The following is a 23,130-nucleotide window of genomic DNA, read 5'->3' as shown; positions in this document are numbered from 1 at the left end:
AGATGGATAATCCGGTGCTTGGCATCCTCTAATGCACTTGGATTAATAGCTTCTCATCTTCTCAAGTTTCCTGATAAAGATCAGGACTTTAGGGTTTATTATCATTTTTGTTTCTGTATCTCTAAACTCCTGAAAGCTTCATAATGTACCTTCTATATCTTCATTCTATTCTGATTTTTAATCACTTATATAGATATGTATCTATAATAATTCTAAGCCACTTTATGTATTTAATCCTCATACAGCCCTCTAAGGGCTTTCTTCTTCTCTCTCTGTTTTCCCCTCCTCCTCCTTCTTCTTTGATAAGTATTCTTTCAAGTTTCCATTTTGCCAGATGAGAAAAGTAAGACACTGAGAAAAAGGATTGGTACTTGACCTGCCCAAAGTCACTTGACAGGGGGAGAGCCAGGGAGTTCAGAGAGCAGACACAATCTCCTTCCAGAGCCTTTGTTCTTGACCTCTACCCAGTCTCACTAGAGTGAAAAAAAAAGCGCAAAGTTTACAGATACATATAACATAGAAACGAATAGTCTCCTTAATCCTACTCGCAAGAAATATTCATTGCTAGTAGTTTGTGTTTTAGTTTCAAATCTAGAGTACAAGTAACATAACTAACAACATTCTTGGGGGAAGGGATAGCCATAGTTAAAAGCAAAAAATTAATCCATTTTCTGGTTAGCTCCCAAGAGGCTTCAGTCTGATCCAGCTCCAGCTCTCCAACTGGACAGGGCTACAGGGTGGGGATGACTCAGCTTGGTTGTGGGCAGCTGGAAATGATCCTCACAGCAGGTGGCCACCTGAACAGGAGGGGAACCACAAGTGCAAACAGGGGGCCAAACTGGGTGAGATTAATGTTAAATAGGGTGAAAGCAGGGGCAGAAACCAGGTATCCCAGACAAGTCCAGCCAGAAAGAATGACCCAGCAGCAATAAAGCAAGGGACTGGGCAGGTCTAGTTGTTGCCCATGAAGACAGTTCATAGTTATGTGGAGTCCCAAAGCTGTGCCAAGACAGCTGCTACCGGACATCTGTTCCAGAAGATACTGTCTCAAGCATGTTAGTCAAAATAGAAAGGCATCCTCATAGAAGGGTGTTGGACACGACAGGGGTATGACAATGAGGGGGAATTAGGCATCTGGAAATTGTTAGGGTGGGAGCCATTATAGATAGTTCCAGAATGGCTGTACACAACAGTTCTCAAATGTTTTTGCTTCAGTACTTAGCACTCCTAAAAATCATTGAGGACCCCAAAGAGCGTTTGTCTATTTGGGTTATAGCTATTAATATATTCTTTGTAAAGATTAAAACAGAATTTTAAAATGCTATAATTTTAAAAATAAAGAATATACCAGCACATATTCCATTAGCCATCAGGGCAATGATGGCATCACAGAGTCTCTGGAAAACACGTTTTTGAGAGAATAAGTGTGAAAAAGTAAAATGCTGCATTCATACTATCATCATTATTGTTTAAATGGATTATAATTGCTTGACAATGATGTGTTAGTTTCTGCTTACAACGAAGTGAATCAGCTATATTTATGCATATATCCCCTCCCTCTTGGACCTCCCTCCCATCCCACCCAACTAGGTCATCACAGAGCGCCGAGCTGAGCTCCTGGTGCTATCCTGCAGTTTCCCTCTAGCTCTCTATATTACGTATCTATATTAGCATATTTATGTCAAACTTGATCTGCCAATTCACCTTACCCACCCCTTCCCCCCAACCCTGTGTCTGCACATTTGCATCACTGTTCCTGCCCTTGAACAGTAGTTTGATTTTACTTACTCCATGATAGGGGCTTCCCTATAGCTCAGATGGTAAAGAATCTGCCTGTAATGCAGGAGACCGGGGTTTGATTCCTGGGTCAGGAAGATCCCCTGGAGAAGGGAATGGCAACCCACTCCAGTACTCTTGCCTGGATCCAATGGACAAAGGAGCCTGGCGGGCTACAGTCCACGGGGTTGCAAAGAGTCCGACACGACCGCTTGACTAACACAACTACTACTACTCCTTGATAGGGTCTCAGAAACCTCCACACTTTAAGGACAGCTAGTCTTGATGCTAGATAGCATCTTATATTTGTGTAGGACTGTGTAGTTTACGAAGTGCCTTGAATCAGGAAAAGTATTTTCATTCTCATTTTATAGCTTTAAAGCACACTGCTGGGAATTCCCTTATGGTCCAGTGGTTAGGACTCTGCACTTTTACTGCTAAGAGTGTGGGTTCGATTGCTCGTAGGGGAACTAAGATCCCACAAGCAACAAAACAACAACAACAACAACAAAGCACACTCCTGTGGAGCAGGGGAGGGACTAGGCTGAGATGGCACCCTGGGATCCTTCGCTTCTGTGATTGCACTCCCCAAGCTTCAAGTGATGCCTGGGACTTGCTCTCTGCTCTAACACTTAGCATTCTGCTTTTAGCTTTCTCTCTGCCGTGGGCCAGATCAGGTTCACCCTGTGCCTGGGAAGCTGTAGAATTTTCTGGGAGGAGTCAAAGACAAGAACATCAGATGCTCAGATTTCCACGTGGATACTAATGTAACAATCGGATAAATATGGGGGGTCTACCTAGAAGGCAGAGATAGTGGGAACTGAGTATTTCAATTTTAATATCATACCTTGTCAGTCAGTTTTCAGCATAGGCAACAGAAATCTTTCCTGGTGTTTAGGGCAGTGAAAGTGAAAGTGTTTACCACTGAGTTGTGTCTTACTCTTTGCGACCCCATGGACTGTAGCCCACTAGGCTCCTCTGTCCATGGGATTCTCCAGGCAGGAATACTGGAGTGAGTAGCCATTCCCATCTCCAGAGGATCTTCCCAACCCAGGGATCGAACCTGGGTCTCCTGCATTGCAGGCAGATTCTTTACCACTAGCACCAACTAGTATCAGGCAATTGAATGCTTACAAAATCATTGAAAATCTGGAGAAGAGAGAATCAGAGGTCAACTCAGGGATGACTCATTTTAAGAACATATCTCTACAACTAAGACTCAGGGGTCAGGGGTCAGAAAGCTAGAATTGAGTAACTCTGCCACTCTGCCTTAGTGGCCACTGTGGATGCCATTGCCTTTCTAGTTCATGGAGCTGCAGACTGGAAGCAGAAAGACTGCTGGAGGAGAAGTCCAGGTCTCCAGTGATGACCCTACTGGCCAGTAGAAATGGCCCAAGTGCAGGAAAATTGTCTCTTCCTCATTTCCACCTTATAAATCTTACCCAAGTGCATCTAATTGGCAATACCAAATCATCCAAAATCTGAGTTGTAAGGGAGTCTGAGAAATGTCATCTTAACATTCCCACTTCTGCAATATGGGAAGTCTCACTAGAAGAAAGTGGGAATGGATGTTGAACCCCAACTGAACATATTCTACAAACACAAGATTTTCTGACTATGACTTGCTTGGAATGTGAGCTCCATGAAGGGAGAGGTTTTTCTCTCAGTTTTTTTCTGCTGTGTCCCTGGAGTCTAGAATTTACAGAGTAGTTACTAAATAAACAGGTAGATACACATCAAAATGAATGTTTCCTCAGGAGCTCTTTGAGTGAACATCAGAAAGATAATCATAGTAGCAAGAGGTCCAAGTTACTGTGACAATGTCTAGCGGCTCGGTTGCTTCCTTGAATCTAGATGAGCTTTATGATTACTTTGATCAGTGGGTACAAGTGATGCTGCATCAGTTACCAGGCTGGCCTTAGAGGACTAGCAGCTTTCAAGACCTGTCTCTGCCATGTAAAAAGTTCAACTACCCTGATGGAGAGACCATGTGGAGGGGCTCTGACACTACATGGAGGGCAGCTATACCCAGCCTTTCAGGCATTCCCACCAAGTGCCAGGCATATGAGTAAGGCTGTGTTGGACCCTCTAGACCAACCGGCCAGTTACAATGTCATCAACTAACTCTGACTGATGCCATATAGAAGAAAGGAATCATCCAACTCAGGCCTACCCAAATTCCTGACTCAAAACTTGTGAGATATGATACAGTGGTTGTTTTAAACCACTGAGTTTTGGGATAGTTTTTTACATAGAAAGAGAAAACCAGAGTACACTTCAAGTGTGATCTTAATGAATACAAAGCTGCCTGAAGTAAGGATGAAGAAAATGCTTCACTTACATCGCTGCCAAAATCTTGGCTCCCTGTGCACTAATGACAAATAGAAACACAGAGTTTTAGAGGAAAGAGAAAGAGTAGCTACAGTTCTTTGCCAGGTGAAGGGGGAACACAGCAAGCTAGCACCTCAAGAACTGTGCCCTACTCCCTTCCCTGGGGAACAGGGAGAGGTTAATCAAAGCTGGTGCTAGAGCTCTGGGGTAGGTGATAAGTCTCAAAGTAATGAAGGTCTTGCATTTCTTTCATCCTACAAATTTACAGCCAAAGCTGGCATCAAAGCTGGCATCAAGTGGCTCAGCAACCTGGTCTTGTGTCCCTGAGGTTCTCTTTCTATGACCTTCTTTCCGAAATGAAGAATGCTGCAAGGGAGAGTGGTGGATATGGTGGTGGTTTAGTTGCTAAGTCATGTCCGGCTCTTTGTGACCCCATTGACTGTAGCCTGCCAGGCTCCTCTGTCCATGGAATTTCTCAGGCAAGAATGCTGGAGTGGGTGGCCATTTCCTTCTGCAGGGAGTCTTCTCAACCCAGGGATCAAACCCGTGTTTCCTGCCTTGGCAGTTGAATTCTTTACCACTGAGACACCAGGGATTTCCCACAAAGGAGAGTAGGGGGAGGAGAATGCCAGGTGCAGAGTATAATTCATAAGGAGTCAGAGAGTAATTAGTTTTATGAAGGACAAGTCTGGCTATAAGTGGATTTTAGTAGTAACAGCTGAAGAATAACCAAGATTTACTTAACTCTTTCAGGCTTGTTTACGTTGTTTCCCTAGCATGTTTATTGTTTCCTTATTAGAAAAGTCTCATTTCCATTTCTGCTGCAGCACATTCCCCACTGCTAGTTCATTCCCTCCATTTCAATGGAGAAAGGGAATCAAGCATTGTTCTCATCTGGTTGAGGACAAAGCGTCAGTTTTATTCCATTTAACAAACACCAGTTGCCTGGCCTGGGGCACATCTATCTCCTACTTCAAAATTTCATGTAGATTTCTAGGGCTATAGTTTTAATTCTGCCTGGTGAGGTGTCCTAAAACACCTGAGTTTTGTTTCAAAAATCATTCTCTATAGAGCAACAGATCTTGAGTGTTTCCAAATGATGATTTATTGGGGAGAAATTTGAACAATAATAGTAACCATGTGGAAAAGATGTCTGTGGTTAAACTGAAGATAATATGCTCAGGAGGCTGGAAATGCTTTACTCTAAAAGGTAGCAAAGGTTACTGCATATCTTGGAAATGTGAATTTATTCCACTCCAAAGGCTTCTTACCTGTGCAAATTTGGACAAAACTGTGAAAATGACTGTAATAATGTCTACTCAGGGCCAAGTAGGCATAAAGTGACCCACATCGTTCTTATGGTAATGACTAGACTACTGTATATTTCTTTGTAAAAATTAATTATTGTAGTAAAAACATAAAATTTACCATCTAAGCCATTTTAAGGGCTTCGCCAGTGGCTCAGTGGGAAAGAATCTGCTGCCCATGCAGGAGACCAAAGAGATGTGAATTCAGTCCCTGGGATGGGAAAATGGGAGTAGGAAGTGGCAACCCACTCCAGTATTCTTGCCTGGGAAATTACATGGACAGAGGAGTCTGGTGGGCTCCAGTCCATGGGGTCACAAAGAGTTGGACACAACTGACGCACACACACACAAAACCATTTTAAGCATGCTGTTGAGTGTACACTTAACAGTTGTTTTAAGTATATTGATGTTTTCATGAAACAGGACTCCTAAATCTTTTTATCTTACAGATTTGAAACTCTATACCCATTAAATAATTCCACTTTGTTCCCTCCCTCCAGCCACTGGTATATTTAGGAATTTGACTACTTTAGATACCTTAGATACGTGGAATCATGTTATTTGTTCTTGTTGTGACTAACATTTCGCTAAGCATAATGGCCTCAAAGTTCAGCCATATTGTGGCATGTAACAATTTCCTTCCTTTTTAAGGTTGCATAGTATTCTAAAGTATGCACATACCATATTTTGCTTATCCATTCATCTGTCAATGGATATTTGGGTTGCTTCCACCTCTTGGCTATTGTGAATAGTGCTGCTATAAACATGAGTGTGCCAATATCACTTTGAGACTGTGCTTTCAGTTCTTTTGGCTATATACTCAGACGTGAGATTGCTGCATCATATAGTAGTTTGATATTTAATTTTTTGAGGAATTGCTCTACTGTTTTCAAAGCAGTTGCACCATTTTACAATCCCATCAACTATAGACTGCTCCTGGATTTGATTCTTGCCAGTTGGGTGGCCTTGAGCAAGTTGTTTAACCTACCTCTGCCTCAGTTTCCTCATCTATAAAATGGAGATAATCATAGTACTTCACAAGATCGCCAGCAGGATTTAAAAGAGAAACATGAGTATTTATATTTACTGTGTATAGTAAGTAACACATAGTAAAGCTTCAACAAATAATAGTAAATATTTGTTTTGTTTATTGAGCACCTACTATAGGCCATCAATCTTTCCCAGCTTCAGGGTCTTTTCCAATGAGTCAGCTCTTGGCAAAAGAAGGGGGCGGTAGAGGATGAAATGGTCAGACAGCATCACTGACTCAATGGACATGAATTTGAGCAAACTCTGGGAGATAATGGAGGACAGAAGAGCCTGGCATGCTGCAGTCTATGAAGTCAAAAGAGTTGGACACAACTTAGCGACTGAACAACAACAAATCACACTTCTAGTGCTATGTTGAGAATTCAGCAGTGAACAAGAGAGAAAAAGACCCCCGAGAAGATTACTTTCTAGTGACAGACAATAAATTGCAATAGGGACCCAGGAGAAAAGATAAGGTATGGGAAGGGAATGCAGGAGCTGCTTCAGATAGGAAGCAGGGGTCATGGGGTGGGGGCGCTGTATGAAGCTTTCAGAGGGGATATTTCACTGAGAGTAGCAGAAGAAACCATTCATGGAAGGTTTGGAGAAGAGAGTTGGAGAGAGCGGGAATAGTATTTGTTTAGACCCTGAGGCAAGAAGGCTAGTTTTGTACAAGCAGCAGAAAGAACAGGATGGCTGTACGTGAGGGTTGTTGCTGTCGTGCAGTTGCTAGGTCGTGATCAACTCTGCGACCCCATAGGCTGCAGAGTCCTCTGTCCTCTCCTCTGTCCTTCACTATCTCCCAGAGTTCGGAAGTGGAAATTCGAGGGTAAGGGAGGCTGGAAATGACATCTGAGAGTTAGGAAGGAAAGGCCAATAGGGCCTTGTAGACCACAGTAAAGAGCTTGGGCCTTATTCTTAGGGGACTATGAAGACATCGGAGGGTTTTTATTGATAGTAGGTCCAGCACTCTTTGCTCTGGGGAGGAGTTGGTGTGCTTTCCGACAGCTGTGTTTTAGAGTTGCGTGGTGCGTGTATGCTTAGTCGTGTCTGACTCTTCACAACCCTATGGGCCATAGCTCCCCAGGTTCCTCTGTCCATGGCATTCTCCAGGCAAGGATACTGGAGTGGTTGCCATCTCCTCCTCCAGGGGATCCTCCCGACCCAGGTATTGAACCCACATCTCCTGCGTCTCCTTGCACTGGCAGGCGGACTCCTTACTACTGAGCCACCTGGGAAGCCCCACGTTCTGGAGTTATGTGTAAATACATGCTTTAGGAAGAACTTCTCTGAGAATACCACATTGGTTACTCATGGGCTCCCCCTGGTGCAGTTGGTAGCTCAGTTTGCATGGTTTGGAATGAGCAAAAGCAAAGTAAATGAGCAACTGATCCCAAAGTAAATGAGCAATCTATCCTTTAAGACAACAAACATTTATTGGGTGCCCCCAACATGCCAAATTCTCTTCTGGTGCTGGCGTTTCTTCTGAAATACATCTGTGAACAAAACAGGAACTCACATTCTGGTAAGAGGAGAATGGGGAGGGGAAGTCTGAGGGGTGGGAGTAGAGATGTTAAACCAAATTCACTAGCAAATTGTTGGACAGGATAACTGTTATTATAGAATAATTAAGTGAGGGAACTGGACTAGGAAGTTCAGGAAGTATGATAATGCTTCAATTTTAATTACAGTGTCTGGGAAAGTTTTCATTTAGAAGGTGACATCTGAACAAAGATGTAAAGGAAGCAATAGTGTGAATGATGCTGTTATCTGGAGGAAGAGCATTCTAGGCAGAGCGATCAGCAAGCACAAAGACCCAGAGTGTATGAACACATAAGAAAAATGGCAAAGAGGCCAGTGTGTCTTGAGAGGAGGGATAATGGAGAAAGTCGGAAATAAGGTTACTTGTACTGGGCAGTGTCAAATCTTGAGGGTCTTCTCAGCCTATATAAGGATTTCGGTTTTCACTTTAAAATAGGGATCCACTGGTGGAGGGACCTGATATGATTAAGGCTTTAACAGAAGCCCACTACTGCTGTGTTAATAGATCCTGGAAGGGCAAGGGTATAAAAACAGCAAATGGTCACACATTGACTGTAGCTTGTACCAACAGAGGCAGGAAATAGTCTGAATCTGGACAGATTTTTAAGACAAATTCTGCAGAATTTACAGATGAATAAGGTGTGGGGTGTGATAGACAGGAGTCAAGGATCTCAGTAAATGACATTCCTTAGTAAATTGCCATAGGAAAGAAAGTGAAGTCACTCAGTCATGTCTGACTCTTTGCGACCCCATGGACTGTAGCCTACCAGTTTCCTTCATCCATGAGATTTTCTAGGCAAGAATACTGGAGTGGGTTGCCATTTAGATCTTCCCAACCCAGGGATTGAACCTGGGTCTCCCACATTATAGGCAGATGCTTTACTGTCTGAGCCACCAGGGAAGTCTGGGAGATCAAAGAAGATACAGCCAAAAAACGTAGGAAAAAAAGTACTTCAGATGTGCATGTAATAGTACTTGTAGTGCTTAATTCTTCTGGACTTTGTGTTATTTTTGAAATTTTAAAAACTTGTAATTTGCGATTTCTTTTCTCACATTAGACATTCATTTTTTTATACCTAACACTGTTATTTGTAATTGTGGATTTCCTTAAAGAGAGTCCTCCAATTGAATAAACTTCAGGCCCCAACAAAACCTGAAATCAACCCTGCTCCTTGCCCATGATGGCGTAGTAATTTAAAGTTAACAAAGCATGTAAAAATTTTGTTTCTGATAAAATTATTACATAAAATATTGTGCACAAAATAGAAATGAACTGTAACCTCAATACAATATTATGAATAAACTGATACTGGGAATAAAACCATCCCCTTGGTCTAGCCTCCCAAGTGCCTTCCAGAACTTCCCAGCCATTCTTCCTTCACAGTTTTTCTAAATCTACCAAATATATCCAATATTTCACATTCGTTTTAGAGAGAGGGATTGCACGCATTTTAAAAAGATCTTCTTGAAACCTGAGTGCTGAGTATTTTTTTTAAGCGGGCAGCTTGTGCCTCAGCGGTACCTCGGCCTGGGCGTTGCATGAACCAGCCTATCCACACGCCAAGCACCACCTAGACACAGGGCGGGGCGTAACCGGGGGGGCGGGGCTCCCAGGACGGCCGGGTGGGCGGAGTCTAGGCGCTTTCCCCGCCCCGCCCCCTGAGGCCTGACACATGCGCCCGAAAGCTTCTGGCGGAACGAGGTGTGGATTGTGTGATGACCCTGACCGCCGACTTCCGGTTCCTAGGGATGCGCATCCGGGTCACACTAACGCCGCCGTTTCCTCCAGCCGCTTGGTACTCCTGTGTGTTTGGACCAGTCCCCATGTCCAACTGTGGGGCCTCTGCAGCCTTTGGGTGAGTCTCCGCTGCCGACAGGGTCTGAGTGCAGCCGGTCAAGTAACAGCCTGTAGAGGGACGGTCAAGACTTGTGTCCCGGTCCCTGTGGGTGGGGATTCTCTTTGCCTGTCCCTTGTCCCTGCAGAGCCTCCTGAGCTCATTTCGTTCCTTTCTCCCACGCCGACCTCGCCTCTTTCACCTCAGTTTGAGCCTGTGTCGTCGCTGCTCACTTCTCGCCTTGCTCTTTTTCCTCCGCCTCATCCGCCTTTTAAAAACCTTGGTTTTCTTGCCTTTTGCTTCAGCGCTTCCCTAAGCCACTGCCTATCGGTTTTGCCCATATTCACTTTCGCACCTCTTCTCGCCGACCTGTGGTCTCAGGATCTTGCTGTGTTTTCACCCCTCAGGACGGCCCGCCCCCTCGTTGTGCTCACCCTGCTCCAACTGCGAAACTGAGCCTCTCTCAAGGGTCCTGGGTCTAGTTCCCTAACTTTCTTCACCCTTGACGCCTACCTCCTCTCGGGACGAGCAGGTGACATTTGTGTTTCGCCTGGGGTTCTCCCGCCTTTTCTTAGCTAGAGAAGGTCTTTGCCCAAGCCCCCATCTGGGCAGATTTACCCGGCCCGTGGGAAGTTTTCCTTAAGGCGCTAGGTCGGATTGAACTCTGGTAGCTTCCGTAGTTAGGAAACAACAAAGGCGTTCCCGGTTCTTCACTGGAGCACAGTTGAGGGGGCTTCGCTAAAGCAGGCTAACAGGTGGCGAGCACGCGGAACTGCTGGCAGTGGGCCTTGTGTAGTCTTGTTAATCGACAGGTCATCAGGACGTTCTGTCATTTTCGTGTTCTCTATCCCATGAGAATGGATATGTACAGCTGAGGCAAAAATGCGGATGTTTTGAGACGATCGGCTCTGTTTTCTGTACGAATTTATAGAACAGTTGCTGTGACGGAGGACAGTTTCTTGGGAGATTATTAGCCCCAGATTTATAAGTTTATTGCCAAAAATTTTAGTGTGCTGTTACTGAAAAATTTTCTGCTTGAGAGTTAATTATAGTAATTTCAGAGTACCTTTTCTTCTGTTGAACTCAGCGTGCATATATCTTTATCTATTGTATATTGTCTCTTCATTTTTACCGTTTTGACAAGTTTTCTGTTTCTCTTCTTGTTTCTTCATAAACCAGACATTACAGTATTTGATTACTTAGCATGTTCTTCTGACTGTTTTTTCTTTACTGTTTTCACCTTCTTATTTACTAAACGGTTTCAGCCTTAGAACCATCTTTTTCTCATTTTTGAGGCTAAAGTTTCTTGTAAATTTCTTAAATGACTCTGTAGACTCTTAGTCATCTCTGAATTGAAGGGATTGGTTTTAACAATAATTAGTGTTGTGTTTTCCAAAATTTGTTATCTGAGGTATGTTTTGAGACAGAGTTGGATAATTTTCATTTTTGTCTTTCCAATGTTTATGGTGTATGTCTCACACCTGATATAAATGTTTTTGTGTGATCAGTTTTTGTACTCATATAAATTGTGCTCTCAAATTTAGTGCTTCAGTAAACAGAATAAATACAGCATTTAGCATCTGCTTTTCTTTTGACTAATAAGTTGTAGAAAAGTGTCCCTCATTATATGAGACATATGCAAGCATAGCATAGACCTTGGCTTATTCCAAAATTGGGCTGATCCCTTAAGCTATTTTTAGCAAAAGACTTTGGAGCTTGGCCATATTAGTCCTAGAAGCCACAGAGAAGGACCCTTCTGGTTGGCTTGCAGGACTTTTTTTAAATACTGAGGAAAGCTCTTTTGACAGCTCCTTACTACTACCTCCTCCCCAGCACCTAACACTGGAAACTAGCTTCTGATCAGTCTGACCTCATCATTTCCCAGTCCTTAAAATCTAACCCCAATGAGTCTGGTCCGACACTCTGTGTTTCCTTATCTCCAGGTTGGTGGGCTCTTTTTTTTTTTTTGTACATACATATACCCATATTTGGATTGATGCAGGGCTGTCTTTCAACCTTTTTCATTTCTGAACTTTTACATCTTCAGCATGTCTTAAGTTTAAAACCTCGATTGGTTACTATAGTTTACAGCTGGAGAGAACCATAGAGTTCAAACTTACCCTTCACTTTACAAAATAAGGAAATTAGGGTTTATTGGTGATGTTTTTTCCAAGGTCATTTTTCACAAAAGAAGTCCTCTTCATGCAACTAGAGAAATGGGTTTTAGTTCTATCAAAGCTGTAAGCTGGAGAGCACAATATTGTATTTAGTGGTTCATTTCAATAAATTTATGTCATAGGAATAGAAGTTTTGGGATAAGAAATCTACGATGCGGAATTTAAAATTCAAAGTGAAACTCGCTCAGTTATCTCCGACTTTTTGCGACCCCATGGGCTATACAGTCCATGGAATTTTCCAGGCCAAAATAGTGGAGTAGGTAGCCTTTCCCTTCTCCAGGAGATCTTCCCAACCCAGGGACCAAACCCAGGTCTCCGGCATCGCAGGTGGATTCTTTACCAGCTGAGCCACAAAATTCAAGACTGAAGTCATTTTGCCTTCAAAGAGAGACTTCAGAAAGAAACTGTGTTGTGTGGAAGTAGAGGTTGAAAAGTCTTCGGGAGTCTCTTTCTTTTCTTCTAAAATCACTTTGGCTTATTATGATATAAATTCTGCATGAAAGCCCTTACATGAAATGAATATCCTTTGATCTCATTGGAGCAGTTGTGTTCATGGTCCTGTTCTTTGCACAGAATAGTGATAGACTTTCCATTTACTGAAAAGCCTGCACCTCTTAACCTGCCAAAGGAAAAAAATACCACTGGAGACAACTTAGTGTATGTGTTTTTAAAGTTGAGCAGAGGAGTCACTTGGTTTTCCATAAAAATTTCTGCTTTAGTTTGGTAAAGTCTTAGTTTGTAAGCCTGTTAGCTCAATTTAAGGTAACATTTCTGCATATTAGTTTTTTGCCTGCAGGGTTTTTCTGTTTTGATTTTGTTTGACTCTTTTGATTTTTATATTCTGTCATTTTACCTGCTACTGCACTTTGTTTTACTTACTTTAACTTTTATCCTTGAATCCTAGGATATGTTTTAAGGAAAACAACAGTTTTAAAAATTTTCACAATGTCCTGGTGATTTGTACCTTGCAGTATGATGGTTCCTGTGATCTGCTTAAGCCACTCCATGACTTCATTCTTTTTGTTTTGCTTACAGACAAAAGGCTCATAGAGCATCTTTTTTGGTGATTGTCTAAAAGATTTTTGTGTTCTGCATATAATAGCAAGGTATTTTAACTTATGTGTGATTTAAATGGAGGAAGAATAAAAATAGTTCAACATAGAAATAGTTCAAAATGTATTTAAGGTTATTAGGAATAGCCTTTTTTTCCCCGTACATTCATTAAATTGGTTTATGCCAAGGGACCAAATTGTTCTATTTATAGTAAAGTGAAAAAATAGGTGGACTTTCTGTCTGCTGATTAATTTAATACAGGTTTATGTTCTTGTACAGAATATATGGCTTAAGCTATAAATTGTCTTTTTGATATGTTTTATTTGCAGAGAACATAGCAAACAATGGAACAGCAGCAACATCATTATCTTGATATTTTTACTTGATCCCATTAACCCAAGTTCTAGAGTATCTAATTATTAAATGTAGAAATAATAAGGATATTTTCCTCTATTATTTATAATATATTAAAAAAGATATTTGAAATATGGGCTTCATCAAATTTATCTTTGCTGTTTTTCCCCCTTTTAAATATGTGGTAGTGTTTTATTTATTTATTTATTTATTGGTAAACTGCTTTTTTTTTTAATTCATTAATTGTATTACAGATGCACATTTTTTTTTCATTTATTTTTATTAGTTGAAAGCTAATTACTTTACAATATTGTAGTGGTTTTTGCCATACATTGACATGAATTAGCCGTGGATTTACATGTGTTCCTCATCCCGATCCCCCCTCCTGCCTCCCTCCCCTTCCCATCCCTCTGGGTTGTGGTAGTGTTTTAAATCAGAAGAGGAGTAGTAGTTAGTGCTGACCTGTTGTAAGTTAACAGATTGGCTCAAGGCAGTCCGTGCTTAATATCTTAGAGATCTTGCTACAGATTGTGTTGTTGGATGCACTTTAACTTATTAGCTTGGTTAATATTTGTACTAGGTAGATATGTCTTTATTCACCCTGGAAAATAGTAACAATCTTTGTAAGACATTCAGCAAAAACTTTTGATACCTACTGTGTAGTACAGTTATATCACTTATATAGACAGTTCATGCGAAGTAGGTGACATTATACAAGGCTGACATTTACACTTAGGTTCTGAATGTTACTTCATTTGTATATATCCGAATTAAAATACAAGAGTAAACATAACTTATATCACCAGGGTGTAGGGGGAAAAAATATTGGAATTAAAATAAGCTTTAATCCGTCCTAGGAAAGTGTCACTTCTTATTAGTGCAATGGCATATGATTTTTTTTTTAAGTATTTTTATTTATTTATTGGCTCTGCTGGGTCTTCATTGCTGTGAGGACTTTTCTTCAGTTGTGGTGAGCGGGGGCTACTCTCTAGTTGGGGTGCCTGAGCTTCTTATCGCAGTGGCTTTCGTTGTTGAGGAGCACCGGCTCAAGGGCAAGCGGGCTTTAGTAGTTGGGGCTCCAGGGCTCTAAAGCACAGGCTCAGCAGTTGTGGTCCGTGGGCTTAGTTGCTCTACGGCACATGTTATCTTCCAGGACCTGGGATCAATCCGGTCTCCACGTTGGCAGGCAGATTCTTTACCACTGAGCCACCAGGGAAGCCCCTGATTTTTTAAAGTAGGTTTTATGATATTTAATTTTAAAAATAATCAGTGATTTCACTATTTAAGGTTCTTACATTAATCTTTATTACAGCTTAATATAAAGTCATGTTCTTTATACATATAATTAAATAATTTTCATTTGGAAAACTTTTTCACAACTGAACTGTGAAAATCTATAGTGTTAAAACAGTAATTTTTTTTTTAAAGCACATTTTATGTAGCACTTACTCTGTGCCAGGGATTACCGAGTGGTTTACTTATAATATTAACTCTTTTATCCTTACAACACTGTAAAGTACTATATTTATCTCCACTTACAAATGAGAAAACCAAGACACAGAAGTTACATAATTTGCCCAAAGTAACACAGCTAGTTGGCAGGAGAGCTGGATTTGAATTTAGATTTTGTAGCTCCAGAGTTCATGACCTTTTTGTACAGAGTTCTACTGGTTTAATGAGTTCTTCCTTCATAACAGTTAAAAAAATCCAATTTTTCTGAAACACAGAAGAATACTGCTTTTGGTTGGGAACTTTAAGGGTGGTTTTACCTGGTCGTTTTATAAATGCTGGCTTAAGGTAAATTGCAAACCATTTACTACCTAGGTTTTTTAGATGACAAAAACCACAAATTAAAGCAAATCATATCCATATCCTTCTCTCTTAAAAAATTATCATATGGAAGTTAATTACTTTTGAGGTAGTTGGAGAAAAGGGAGTTTAACAAAATGTATTCTCTATTACTAAAATGTTTACCTCTTGACATTAATTTTTTCACTTTCTCTGATCTGCAGAATATTGAATAAATTCATGTAATAGTCTTGAACTTTGAAATCTTACTGACCACAATATGAACTTAACAACTTTGAAGTATAAAACAGAAAACTAAAACTGAAATTTCTGACTTAACCTCTAGTCTCATTTCCAGATTTGGAAATTTATGCAAAATTAAGTGCACCCATCTCTTCAGGACTACCGTATTTAGAGTAATACATTTAAATTAGTGTTTTTATTTTTACTTTAGAAAAGAGAACTGTTTCATAAAACAGTTCCTTTTTTAATTAAAAATGCAAATATTTAGAATATTGTTAATCATATTACTACTACTCTTTTGTGTGCTTTTATTATTTCCAAATTTAAAAATTTTGTTGCCTCTCTAAGGGAAGGAGATGATTTAATATTAGTTGAGGTAATCTGAATGCCAGAGCCTGAAACTTATATGTGATGAGAAGTTATTTTTCTGAGTATTTTGAATATAACTGAGAATAATGGGATTTGGTTAGCAAAAAAACTGCCTTGTTTCTGGTCAAAAGTGACACTTGGTTAGAGATACTGCTTATTTTAATTCTTATGTATTAACCCCCCTATTAATACAGACATGTTAATTAAGTACACTGTTTTTTAATGGTAGCTTTTGTCTTGATTTTTTTTTGTCTTTGTCAGAAAAGTATTATTATTGAAGTGAAAAGTATAAGCATTGCTATGGTGATTTACTTATGGTATTTAGAATGTTCTTTACTTTGATTTAAACGTTTGATTTTTATTTCGAAAGGGGCTTTCTTTTATATGTGGGTTTTATAATCAGTTTGTTTTCTAATTTCAACAATTTTCTTTCACCTGAAATTTAATAATGTAGCAATTACTGAATTTAGGAAAATTGGCAGTTTGTTGCTGTCCGCACTGTTACTATGGGAATAAATTAGAATGATTAGCTCTTAGGTGAAATTGAATTTATTCTTTAGTTTCCATAGTAGTTGAAGAAGATTTAGGTCAGATTCACCTGTTGTTCCTTTTTTCAAAATAAGAGGGCATTTTAATTTAGCACAATGATGTTAATTTTTTCCTACTAGATTGATGATATTTATGATAATCGTACTCTCTTTACTGACAACATAATCCAAAATGTGTGTGTGATTTTTTTTTTCTTGAAATATTTCAGAATTTAGAGAACAAAAGGCAAAAGGAGAAGTGGGCAGCAGAGGATAAGATGGTTAGATAGTATCACCGACTCAGTGGACTTGAATTTGAGCAAACTCCAGGAGGTAGTGAAGGAAAGGGGAGCCTGGCATGCTGCAGTCCATGGGATTGCAAGAGTCAGACACAACTTAGAGACTAAACAACAACTTAGGATACAAACTAGTACATGTACATCTTATTAAAAAATGTGCCCTAGTGATTAATATATTACTTCACTGAATTTTTCAAATCTGTTTTTCCTTTTCACCAGTTCTTAACTTTGCTACAGGTTCATTTCAGTTCAGTCGCTCAGTTGTGTCCGACTTTGCGACCCCATGGACTGCAGCACTCCGGGCCTCCCTGACCATCCCCAAATCCCGGAGTTTACTCAAACTGATGTCCATTGAATCGGTGATACCATCCAACCATCTCATCCTCTGTTGTCCCCTTAGATAACACTGAAAAATAAATGTTCTTGGGAGTGAGTTCTATAGCTTTTGCTTATGTACCATCTGTTGTATTGGTGTGGTGTTTAATAGCTAGACACACTGAAACTATTTATCTCATTTCTGTGTACCTCCTGTTAGTATATATTCATTCAGTGTTGGTACCTCTCATTCTGTGAAATTGTTGTTTATTTGGAACAATTGTGATAAACTATTGATTCTTACCCAAATGGTTCCTTTTCCCCTTTTTGTTCATTTTCAGAGGCTTGCCTTAAAAAAAAACTAATTTAGAGAATCATTAAAATTTTGAATGTTTTATCATGCGTACCTTGAAATGGATATTTTTCTCCTTTTTGATTAGTCTTTTTTTTTTTTTTTCTTAATCTTTGGGTAAAATGGCATTCAAACTTTTCTGATCACAACCCACTATAATATGCATTTTTCATTGTTATCCAGTACTTATACACATATATGTACAGACTGATATTTAAAATTGAAAGAAGTTTCATGAAACAATATTTATCTTTAATGTTGGTAATGCATTATAATATTTAATTTAATTTTTAGTTTTGTTTAATTGCATTGGGCTTCCCTAGTGGCTCAATGGTGAAGAATTCACCTGCAATGCAAAAGTCACAGGAGACAGGTTTGATTCCTGGGTCGGGAAGATCCTCTGGAGAAGGAAATGGCAACCTACTCCAGTATTCTTGCCTGGAGAATCCTAAGGACAGAGGAACCTGGCAGGTTACCGTCCATGGGATCGGGCCGCAAGAGTCAGACACAACTTAGCGACTAAACCACCACCAGTTGCATTTCACTCCAAACAAACTATTAATATCCACTAAATGGATATGATAATCTAATAATGCATTGAACCTACAGTTTGAAAAGTTCTAGTGACTACTAGATTTTTTTACCAGTATAAAATTTTTTTGGAATTGAAGATGCTTGGATATATTAGGTTTTTTCACCAAAATGTATCTTGATTCTCTTAGGCTTTTAATTGAAATAATTGTGCAGAGCAGTTGATAGAAGGAGACCTTGCTTATTGTTTCTGTCGCCTCTGTCTTAGGCACATCATTTAAAAAAACTGCAGTAATATCATGACGTTGACACTGCTTTGGTAGTATGTAGAGGTTCTATCATTAGACTCCTTTTCTAGTTTCCATCGAACAGTCAAAGTTTAGTTTGATTAAATTGCTTTTACAAACTTTACTTCTGCTCTTGGCAACTGGTCAAAAGGTTACAAAGCTGCTTTATTCTGCTTTTTTCTGGCCCCCATCCAGTCTTTGTAAACCAAGAACAGAGAAAGGAGGAGTGAAGCAGTTTGCTCCTGTGTATATAGTCATGTGAAAGCAACACGACTGAAAAGTCTTTAGGGTTTGTTATAGTGGATTTATTTATTATCCCTGTTCATTTCCTGTAATCATAAAGGGGAAATATGGTAGAGATATCAACAGTTCCTAGCATATCACAGCTATTAGAATGAGGCAGGGTCAGCATGCAGACTCTACTGTTTTTACCATTATCTCTCTTAGCTGGTAATGAGCACTTACTATGTGCCAGGCACTATTTAAAGCACTTCACTTGTTGTATTAACTCACATTTCCCAAGGAAATGTTGTATTAACTCACATTTCCCTTGGAGAAGAACAAGAGTGAGAAACGACAGAGAAGAAAACTGGCCTTTTTAGTATCTTCTTATTACCTAACTTGTGAATTCCGTCCGTTTATGACTGTAGCAGGGCATAGCATACATTTTCAGTTTGATCAACTTTTTAAAATCATTAATCCTGTCTTTGGTGTTCCAAACTGAGGCACATAGCTGTGGTTTAAAACCTCAGACTCTGAAGCTAGGCTGCCTGGGCTTGAATTCCAGGTTGATGAGTTACTGTCTGTGCTATAGTTTTCTCATCTATTAAATGGTAATAATAATAAATAATGCATATCTTAGAGACTTATTGAGAGAATTAAATGAGTTGATATACATAAAGTACTTAGAACAGCGCCTGACCCATAAAACAAATTACGTGAATGTTAGCTATTAATAATGCACAGTTGAATCTCCTGAAAGTATTTGTGACCATGATGAGTTCATATCATTAAGTAACAGGACATGTTTGACATTCAGTGTTCTCTTGCCCAGGAGCTTGACAGTTGCTCTCCTTGAGGACTTGGAAGTTCTTGTATGGTGTTGGAGTCAAAGCCAGTGACAAAGGTTATGAGCTGCAGACCCATTCTGTTCCCTGTCTCACAGTAATCGCTTGTTACATGGACCTTACCTTTAATAATATTAATATTTTGCCCTTTGAAAAACTAAGAGGAACTAGTAATGAGTTGACTTTCACTCAAGACCAGTTTTCTGTCCTGAGTCTGTTAAAATAAAAAAACTGTTTTTCTTTAATAGTTATATTATGCTAACTGTGTGCCAGACACTATTCTAAGAGTTTTACAGATATTAACTCATTTGAACCCATTACAAGCTTTTGAGAAAGACACATTAGTATTTTTCCCATTTTACAGATGAAGTAAATGAGGCTCAGGAAAGTTAAATAACTTGTCTAAGTTCCCACACCACTCATCAGTGCCAGAACTGGGATTTGAAGATAAGCAGTCAGACTCCATGGAGAAGGAAATGGCAGCGCACTCCAGTGTTCTTGCCTAGAGAATCCCATGGACAGTGGAGCCTGGCAGGCCATGGTCCATAGGGTTGCAGAGAGTCAGACACAACTGAAGTGACTGAGCACGCACAGTCAGACTCCAGAGTTCATGCTCCAAGCTTGCCAAATCTGCCTCTTAAAGAGGTGAATTATGTTGAAAAAGGTAAAATAACAAGTGTTAAAACTTACTTCACTATTCTTTACTCTCTACGCTGAATGATTGGGTGATGATACACTGGCATTATGGGTGATGATGTTTGGGCTGATGGATTTTTGAAGGAGCAAATAAATTTGAAGTAAAATATTAATAAAAGATCTGAACCTAGATTTTATAGTTCTGACAGCTAAAGACTTATGTTTCAAAAGACTCAGTTCTGTTAATACAATATGTAGTAAATTTTGTTTGAATACTGGAGAGCTGATTAATAGATGTGATGGGTAGATATATAGAATGCAATATAGGAGTTTGAGTTTAGAAAATGGATAGTGTAAGGTATAAATTTTTCTGTATACCTGGAAGCAACACATTTATAGAACATACATGTTGGAGAATACCATGGATCAGGCCATAGCACCTATAGAAAAATATGTGATTCTTTTAGAAATGTTAACTTTAGATTAAAGGAGGGTAGAAATAAAGTGTTGAGGCTGAGAGTTCTGTGGAGTCTGGATCTCCACACATAGAGAAACTCATGCTTTGTGAATGACATGACATGTTACTGAAGAGAGATTCAAAGAGGGTTGGAAGGAATGTAGTAGACCTGTTGGATTATTATTAAGGTCACTTTGACACTAATTCAGATTATCTCATCCCTTCTTAATACTTTCTACTGTGGTTTTGGAATTTTTCCTGTGGAATACCATCTCCCAATTTTATTGGAAGCTTGTGGGGAAAAGTTTGTGTTAATTTTTATTAAAGATTATTTTACAGACAACTTCAAAGGATGATTTTCCAAGAAGTAAGGTTAGAAATTGTAAAAACAATTTTTCTTAGAGAATCTATTCCTGATAAAATATTTTCCCTATTAAGAATTTGGTACAACCTAAATGTGTGTGGGTTTTTTTTTTTTTTTTTTAATTCTTTCTCAGTGCTGATTAGTGTATTTAGTGTAAAAGTTACTGTAAATATTCCTTCAGCTGACAATACCATGATACATTAGTCAGTCATGCCTCCCAATAAAGTAGCCAGAAGAATTCACCAGCTTTACCACAGTCAGTTGACTGGGCTGTTTATTTACAGAAGGAGTTAACCAACGTGATGATGGCTTTTGTACGTCCACTAAAGGCCATGGGGAAGGTGTCGTTTCCAGTTTTTTTGGCCACAGAAATGTGATTTGTGCTGATGCCTAAATTGTGAGAGCTGAAGGGCTCTCTTACGGTTACTTTAAAGGGAACCTTAAGGACAGGTGAGTATAGGTCCGATGGATATTTGTGTCTGCTTCAGCAGGACTCCAGGGTACAGAGGACTCTTGAGTGGTTGTGTTAATGGGTAAGTTAGATAAGTTTTTTTTAATGAGGTAGTACTTGAGAAAGGTTGCCATCAGCTGGTGAGACTTTAGTGAATTTCTAATTGGATTGATAGAAGAAATCATACCATAAAGTATATGCAGAAGTTTCAAAAATATACCAGACTCCAAGTAAAAGAATATGGAGAATGGAAGGGGGCCTGGAGGTTCATCAGTTTCCTGGCTCTTACTCTTGATTTTGAGCATCTGGTGTTTGTCTCCTGGATAAAACCCAGAGAAATGCTTTCGAAACATATAAAACAATCTGCCCGGGGAGGGCTTACTTTATAGTCTCTCTTCTCCCGGTGGCATTTGGCATATATAAATCAAATCACATCATTCTCTTGCTTGAAGCACCCACTGCCTCCTCCCCAAACTGCTGATCATGTGTTACAAGGCTGGGTGTCATCTCCCCAGTTGCCTGCTTCTCAGGACTCATTTCCTGTCACCTACAACTTGCAAAAGTCAGCCTTTTTGCTATTTCTCAGAAGTGCTAGGTTGTTAACCTTTTACTTTCTTTACATTTGTTGCCTTCTGAAAGCCCTCCTTTAGTCTTTTTATAGCTTTCTGCTTTGCATTATTCCCTGCTTTGCTTAAATGTTACCACTTCAGAGAAATTAACACTTAATCTGAAATAGCTCCCCTGTAGTCATGCTCTATACTTTACTTTATTTTCCAAAGAGTTATTACTTTGTGAAATTATATTACCTCATGCATTTGTTTATCTTCCGGTGAGAATACAAATTCCTTGAGGCTGGGGACTTTGTGTCCATCACTGAATTCCCGGCATCTACACTAGTGCGTGGCACTATAGTAGACACTCAATAATTATTTTATAAACGAATGAATGAATTTTGAGGTTAGAAAGAAGCAAGCAGTCTGAAGCAACTGTAGATTTCCACAACAAAAGCTGTAGAAGCAAAAAGCAAAGTGAGTAGCTAATTCCAGTGTTTCTTGCCCAGATAAAACTATGATAGGTATTCTCTAAAGTAGAGTCCTGGCATGGGAGACCAGATACATCTGTGGTAATTTACATGACATTCAGAAGAGGCAGAAATTCATATCCAGAAAGCAAGTGACCTGCAGACACTGCCTACCTGCCTCTTTCATAGTCACTAGACGTCAATGTATGTAACTAGAGCCTGTATATGATAATAGATGAACAAAGATTCTCAGCCACTCAGAGAAAACTGCTTAGTTGAAACTCCTAACTACAAATATGAACTAATAATAACCTAGATTTATCAACCACTTATGGAAAACTAATACTGTGAAAGAGAGGTACCAAATGCATCCAGCACTAAAGGAAATAGTGAACAGTATGAATTTAGTATAATGTAATATTAATTAATATAAAATACTAAATTTAGTATAATGTAATATAGATTTTAAAGGTAAGAATTATTCATAATTTCAGAGGAAATAAGGAAATATTGAAATTTTAAGAATCATAAAGGGTGAATAGCACATTAATAAATATAAAGATTGAGTGGAGTTCAAGTGCAGAGGATATCAACAATAATGGCAGAGTAAGAACCTCTGAAAATTTTCCATAAAAGCAATGAGGATACTGGCAAAAATAGTCAACTCTTTCAGGACTCTGAAAATTAACTACAGGCTTGCAGCAGTCTGAATGTTTAGTCAAGAAAAATGGCTGAATCTCAGCAAAAGCAGTGAACTTTGTAGCATTTTAGCTTGCATTGTTCCCATTCTCCTCTCTCTAGCTCCAGCCTTGGAAACCAACAACAGCCCACAGTCATGGTGAAAACTAGCAGCCTGGAAGCCACTGGAAGGGGCAGAACAAGAATGGAGCTCCTTCAAAGCCCTGTTCCCAGAGAAACATTATTATTTGACTTTCTGGTGGTTCCTTGAAAGACCTCATTTGCAAGACTGTATTTGACCTGAATGGGAACTCACCCTGTGCAAATAGCCTTTCCCCTCT

The 23,130-nt window shown here is 39.5% G+C and overlaps 1 protein-coding gene across 2 annotated transcripts in view; it reads left to right on the top strand.

The window, feature by feature from the left end:
• The first annotated feature begins 9,691 nt into the window (after positions 1 to 9,691).
• EYA3 (EYA transcriptional coactivator and phosphatase 3) overlaps positions 9,692 to 23,130 on the top strand; it is an 89,359-nt gene continuing 75,920 nt past the window's right edge. For both annotated transcript variants that reach the window (XM_043909430.1, XM_043909429.1), the window contains exon 1: positions 9,692 to 9,841. The gene's annotated coding sequence lies outside the window, so the exon portion shown is untranslated. The remainder of the gene's footprint in view (positions 9,842 to 23,130) is intronic.

Source organism: Cervus elaphus, chromosome 8, assembly GCF_910594005.1.
Source record: "Cervus elaphus chromosome 8, mCerEla1.1, whole genome shotgun sequence".
NCBI lineage: Eukaryota > Metazoa > Chordata > Mammalia > Artiodactyla > Cervidae > Cervus > Cervus elaphus.
Note: the sequence above shows the minus strand (reverse complement) of the source record. Positions and strands in the feature narration are given on the sequence as shown.